Source organism: Triticum dicoccoides, chromosome 3B, assembly GCF_002162155.2.
Source record: "Triticum dicoccoides isolate Atlit2015 ecotype Zavitan chromosome 3B, WEW_v2.0, whole genome shotgun sequence".
Taxonomy (NCBI): Eukaryota; Viridiplantae; Streptophyta; class Magnoliopsida; order Poales; family Poaceae; genus Triticum; species Triticum dicoccoides.
In genome coordinates this window covers 796,355,689-796,360,849 of record NC_041385.1, presented here as the reverse complement: position 1 = coordinate 796,360,849, position 5,161 = coordinate 796,355,689, and the positions used below count along the sequence as shown (strand labels likewise).

General features: G+C 42.6%; 1 long non-coding RNA gene across 1 annotated transcript; it reads right to left on the bottom strand.

The window, feature by feature from the left end:
- Positions 1 to 701: 701 nt before the first annotated feature.
- On the bottom strand, positions 702 to 4,830 carry LOC119278534. Its single transcript, XR_005137851.1, has 3 exons — positions 4,691 to 4,830; positions 3,697 to 3,829; positions 702 to 3,150 (listed from the first exon to the last, which is right to left on the bottom strand). It is a non-coding gene; the product is annotated as an uncharacterized LOC119278534 (long non-coding RNA).
- Between the last annotated feature and the right edge of the window lie 331 nt (positions 4,831 to 5,161).

Here is a 5,161-nt window from a genome sequence, read left to right as displayed (position 1 = left end):
GTGAGAGGGCCTCCCGCACCTTTCAATTCTTTCTCTTTGACGCTTCATGAATGAGCGGGGCAATGTCTTTTGGCTTGCGCCCAAGGAGCCAAGGTGAGTCCCAAAAGGGGGTCTTCGCACCGTTGCCAATGGTGATAGTGGTGGATGCATAGAAAAAATTTAGGTCCTCGTCGCATGGGTTTCCCATCCCCACCGACATCTTGGTGGGCTCCTTCCATTCATACCATGGCCATCGCAACCGGAGGGCACGTGTAAATTTGTTGGTGTTAAGGACCCCAAGTCCCCCATATTGAAGTGGCCGGCAAACAATCTCCCAGTTCACCTTGCATTTCGCTCCCATCGTCTTGTCCGAACCGGACCAAAGGAAAGCTCTATGAAGTTTGTTGACTTTGAGCAAGATGGTTGGCGGAATAACTAGCGGTGTGGCGGGGTAGACCGCTTGGGAGGTGATCACGGACTTGACAAGAGTAGTTCTTCCGATGGTGGTGATGTTTTTGCCCTCATAAGTTGTTAGCTTGCTTGACATACAACCTGGATATGCATGCTGCTGAAACATGGCTAAGGAAGCTCAAAGTGTATCTTTAGCCTTTATCCTAGAAATATGATGGTTTTACTTCGGACCCTGTCCAGGCACCTAAATTAAATAAACAGGTGACCATGGCGCCTATACAAAGCATGAACAGAACAATGGAAATTTTCCAGGAAGAAATATAAATTGTATTTTCAGAGATGTACATGTAGACCTTTACATCCATGAGCCAGAGATAGGCGTGCCACGGTGCCAGCAGCTAGTGTTATGACATCAACATTTATACGATAGGAGTAGAACTATGAAAGAACAAGTAAAATTGTTGTGAAGTGCACCACCACAGGTAAACAGGGTCATAATTTTAGTTCAGCAGATCAACAGTATGTTTACACAACAGAGGTTTATAAACCGAACTTCATGGCAGCACCGCTACAGCGAAGTACATTAGACTGAATCTCTAATAAATGCTACCAGATACAAAGCCTAGGTTATCTATTATCCAAAACAACATCAAAACTAGCAGATGAAAGTAGAAACAGCAGGGGATATTTATGTTCTCTACTTGGTGGACCCATATGGCCGATGTTTCCATACACTCCAAAATGTAGCGAAGGTAGATTTCTCAGGGATTTTTTTCCTATGCATTTTCTATGAATCCCTCCAGCTTTAGCATGGTTTTTCGTTGTCTTGTTACTCATGAGTTTCAAGCACCGCGCCTGTGTTATAGGCTGTCATGACTATCAGCTCAACTACTTCGCCTGTGTTATAGGCTGTCATGGTTTTTCGTTGTCTTGTTACTCATGAGTTTCAAGCACCGCGTCTTGTTACTATTGTTTCACAAAACATGGGTGGTGCATATATACACAAATATAAATGAAGCTGAAATCACACCAAAAACCAAGCAAGCATAGGCGGTAACCATGGATTTCGAGTCGCTCGACTAGTCATCGTCGTCGACCACGAGTCGCAGTTCCAGGGCCGACTCAGCCTCTCGACTCGACTCCTGGGATGAGTCGAGCGACTCGCGCGACTAGTCTCGACTAGTCATGACTAGTCGCCTCAACAACTTCTCCTTTTGGATGTACTATTGTTTCACAAATATAAACGAAGCTGAAATCACACCGAAAACCAAGCAAGCATTAGGCGGTAACCAGTGATAAGCATTTGTAATTAGGAACTGTCGATGCCAACATTATTTTCAAATGGCAAATAATGGGTTAAATAAAATAAGTAGCCTCAAAACATAGCAATTACATATAAAAACAAGCATGATACTCCTAACCAAAATTGCACAAGTATGCGTTAAACTCAAATTCTAGGGTGAACCACACAATAACAATTGTGAAATATGAACCCTCCAAACCGACCCACCATGAACTTTACATTTTGCTAGCTGCAATCCACACAAAAGAAGAGAAGAAAACTGCGGAAGAAGCAAGGCAATAGCAACATCTACAAATAAAAGGTGTACAATATGTTGTATAAACTGAACGACTTAAATTTCAGTCCAAAAGTATTGAGTAAAACTGACTCGACAAGCTGCTGGAAACAGAAAGACATAGTCCAAGCCCAGCAGTACACCTTACTTATATACTCCTCCTTACATAACAGAGAAATGGAGAAAAGAAGTCCTTCATGAGCAAAGTACAGCAGGCACTGCTGAGTAAGTGGGTAGAATCTCAATGAGAACTCTCATGTCTGTGTTGCAGAAGAAAGACAAATCAAAACACCAAGGCAAATGCAGTGTTCTCAGGCCGTCTCAGTTGACAAGAATGGAAGCATATATCCAAACTAAATCCAAGAAGAGGAGAACTTAAACCATTGAACACTCAACAGAAACAGGCATTAAATGGACAATGCCCTCAATTGTGCCATTCCTGCTGCAGTCAGAAAGCCAAAAGAGTAACAGTTAAGACGTTATAACTGTAAGCTATAAAAGGTTATCGTATTGCCTGCTTATCCAAACCATTTTACATCTAAAAATCATAGGCACCAATTCAGGCTAGTAGCACTGCCACATTTGTGCAGTCAAATTCAAACAAATGTGTCACATAGAGGGCCATAAACAAAATTAATGACCTAAAAGGTGAAATCTCAGAACATTGCACAAACTGAATGACCTAAAATTTCATTCCAGTGTAGAGTAAAACGACACTGAAAGCTGTTATAAATATAAGAGACGCAATGGACAGCTAAAATCAGGCAGATTAACCAGCAAGAATCCTTACAAGATAAATAAATGGGAAAACAAGTTAATCATCAGTCAATTGCAGGAGCAAAGTGACAACATATTTCAGCACAAGTGGGTACAAATAAAATGAGAGCTTCATGTCGTTGCAGAAGGAAAACAAATCAAAACACCAAGACAAATTCAGTGCTCTTAAATCATTATGAATGGCAAGAATGGAGGCATCCAGCACAATATTCTAAATCCAACACATGTAGAACTTGGAACACTTGATATAAGCTACACTGAATCAACAATTGCAACAAACCTCACTTGTGGCATCGATGCTACCTGTCATGCTCTTTGGAATGTTTAATCTTCAAACCTGTCATGCTCTTTGGAATGTTTAATCTTCAAATCTTGCCTTTGACTGAGTGCCATGCAAATGGTTTTTCTTCACTTGGCAAAAACATATGGAATCAATCACCATATCATGTATACGATAAGATTTTTCCATGCCTTTATCAACATTGATGTCAATTGGTTGAACCATGCTTCTATTTAGGATCTCATTGAGTAATTCTATCACCGAGCTCAAACTTGCTAATCCCTTGTTTATCATTATAAATAAAACCTCAAACTATCCATTTACATATCGAATAAGCTTGCTTAATCTTCTAAAAACATAGTTAGACATAATAACTAATCCTATAGATAAGAAGGCAGATCAAAGCTACTAGTAGTTAGTAAAAAAGGGTTGACTTGTAGATCAAAGCACTTGCATAATCTAAAAGTCAAGAGCCTGTTTTACTCATTTAATGCTACTTTTCATAGTATTGGTGCAGCATGTGTGGCTCGTACTTACGTTCGAGGATCTTTAAGCATATTTCCAAAAGATTACAAAATTCAGAGAGACGGACTGATATGGAGATGGATAGCTGAAGGTTTTATATATAGTGCAAACGAGAAATTGGCCCAATTTGAGCTAGGAGAGATTTACTTCAATGAGCTCGTAAACAGAAGCATGATCCAACCAGTGGGCATCAACGGTGAAAGCATAGCAAAAGCTTATTGTGCACATAATAAGATGATTGATTAATAAAACAGCCTTCACTTCATCCCATACAAGGTACCTATTCAAATGAAAGTTTTTGCAATGGTTAGCGGCAAGCAAATCAACAAGAATATGAGCTAGTTATCTATCTAGGCAAAATACGAGCAAAACCTAAAAGAAAAACAGCTTATATCAACCAACACTCAAACTGTCCCCACAAGAAAGTCGAGTGAATGACCAACGATCAGCACACATCAACCAGCACAAAAAAACAGTGGATGGTACAGGTGAATAACAGTATCCTTTCATTTCTTTCGCAGCAGCATCTTTTCAAGTCCACAAGCAGTTGTTATTTTCACCCCACACTAGTATGACTAGTATACAGTTCTTCATAGACATACATTGCGTATAGGAACCTTTTGGTGGATGAGCTCAAGATGCGTCTAATACAGATCCACCTAGCTAGGATTGACTGACTCAAGGAGAAGACGGAATAGGAAGCTTTTGGTGGATGAGCTCAAGTAGCTTGCGCGAACAAATTAGCACCGTAAATCTATCATGGATGGGCAGCAATTTGCAGTGAAGAATTAAGGTGCACACACCGGCCGCCCGGCCGGACAGGAAAGAAAATTGCTTGGCACTCGTGATTTACTTCAAGAAACTAGATCCACTCGCGATTTAACTGGATCTCGAAGCAGACGCATGATTCACTTGGAGTAGAACGGAAGGAAACCGACAGTTTGCTCTTCAGATCCACATCACCGGCCGAACAAATCTAGCTCAATCGGATCTAGAACAGAAAAAGAAAGAAGTAACGCTGACGGAAACCGACGGCTGGTCACCAACAGTTGGCACTTGAGATGCACACGCAGCAGATCTACTCGGTAAACTATAAGAAACTGAACTAATCAGATCTAGGTGAGGAAGAAACGGAATATACCTCACGCTGTGGACGCACTTGTCCCGCGAGATCCGGCGCCTCCCCCTGCGAGCACGCGCCTCTTCGGGCCGCTGCACGTACTCACAGGCGAGCAGGCCGCCGGTGATCTCCGGGAGGAGCCCCCCGCCCGCCGCTTAGCACTCTCTCTGTCTCTGTGACTGAGTCTCCCACTCTCCAAACCAGGTAGAAATAGGCGGTGAGAGCAGAGGCCTTGCTGACGGGCTCGGCTAACCATGTGCCGCCAAAGAGACGCTGCCCTGTGGCCCTCCGCACGGTATGGTCCCATGTGTCTGGACACCCAGCTTATGCAACGTACACAAAAAACATGAACAACTAAGATGAATATGAGATCTGGTTAGTAAGAGCAACTTCAATGGGGCGACCAATTTCGTCCGCGACCGTCCGTTTGGGTCGGTGCGGGCAGAAAAGGCGGCCCAACGCGCCGACCCAAATGGACGCGCGTCCGTTTTT